The 963-nt window shown below is 25.9% G+C and overlaps 1 non-coding gene across 1 annotated transcript; it reads left to right on the top strand.

The window, feature by feature from the left end:
- On the top strand, positions 562-633 carry TRNAD-GUC. The gene has a single exon. It is a non-coding gene; the product is annotated as a tRNA-Asp (tRNA).

Below are 963 nucleotides of genomic sequence, written 5' to 3'. Positions count from 1 at the left end.
AGGATTTGAGATTTTATACAAGAAGAAAATCAAGAAAAAAAAGTATTATAAGAACATTTTGATTATGTTTCTCTATCACATAAAAAAAGATATAACTTAGTTAGTAATAATGTTATTACAATTTGGCTAAATAACTAATAAGAATCTAGCCAACAACAAGTCAACAAATATTTTTAAATTATACTCCATACTAATTTATTGTCATTAATTAATTAATAATTATTAATTACAATTATTTAAAGTTGATTGATTATGAATTATTTATCTATTTTTTTTCATGTTATTAAAAGTAAGATTTAGTCAAAATTTTAAAGAACTAAAATAGTGCTTTATTAAAAAAAAAAATGAAAGTCCCACACATGGGTGTATGTAGAAGTCGTCAGAAAGAGATGTTTCTTAAATATGAAGTATATACCATTGCTTTCCATTTTTGTTTAATCTTTTTTTCTTCCTATAAATATTTATGACGTGAAATCGTTGTTTGATCAACAAAAGTACAATAGTTCATGGAATACTTGATATTTAAGAATTTATATAAAAATTAAATGTAAACAANAGCAAGTCGTTGTAGTATAGTGGTAAGTATTCCCGCCTGTCACGCGGGTGACCCGGGTTCGATCCCCGGCAACGGCGCATTAGATTTTTGGGTACTTTCTTTGTGGGCTCAGAAATCTGATGGACAAATATTATGGGCCTAACGAGTAACGAGAAACAAAAACAGACAGAATTTCTAGGCCCAAGAAAGAGGAATAACACTGTTAATGTTTCTAGATTTTGTGGGAAAAAAAATAAAAACAATAAAAATAATAAAATTCTATTTTTTGTTTTTATTTTTTTATAAAATTTTAAAAATAAAAAATACTGAGAACAGAAAATACTGAAAATAAAAATACAAACCAAATGCACCCTTAATTTTTTATTTCCATACTAAGAAATTTTTCTTCACATGCATCTATATTGCTG

This window comes from Arachis ipaensis, chromosome B06 (assembly GCF_000816755.2).
Source record: "Arachis ipaensis cultivar K30076 chromosome B06, Araip1.1, whole genome shotgun sequence".
Classification (NCBI taxonomy): Eukaryota; Viridiplantae; Streptophyta; class Magnoliopsida; order Fabales; family Fabaceae; genus Arachis; species Arachis ipaensis.
This window is presented reverse-complemented; position numbering and strand designations above follow the sequence as displayed.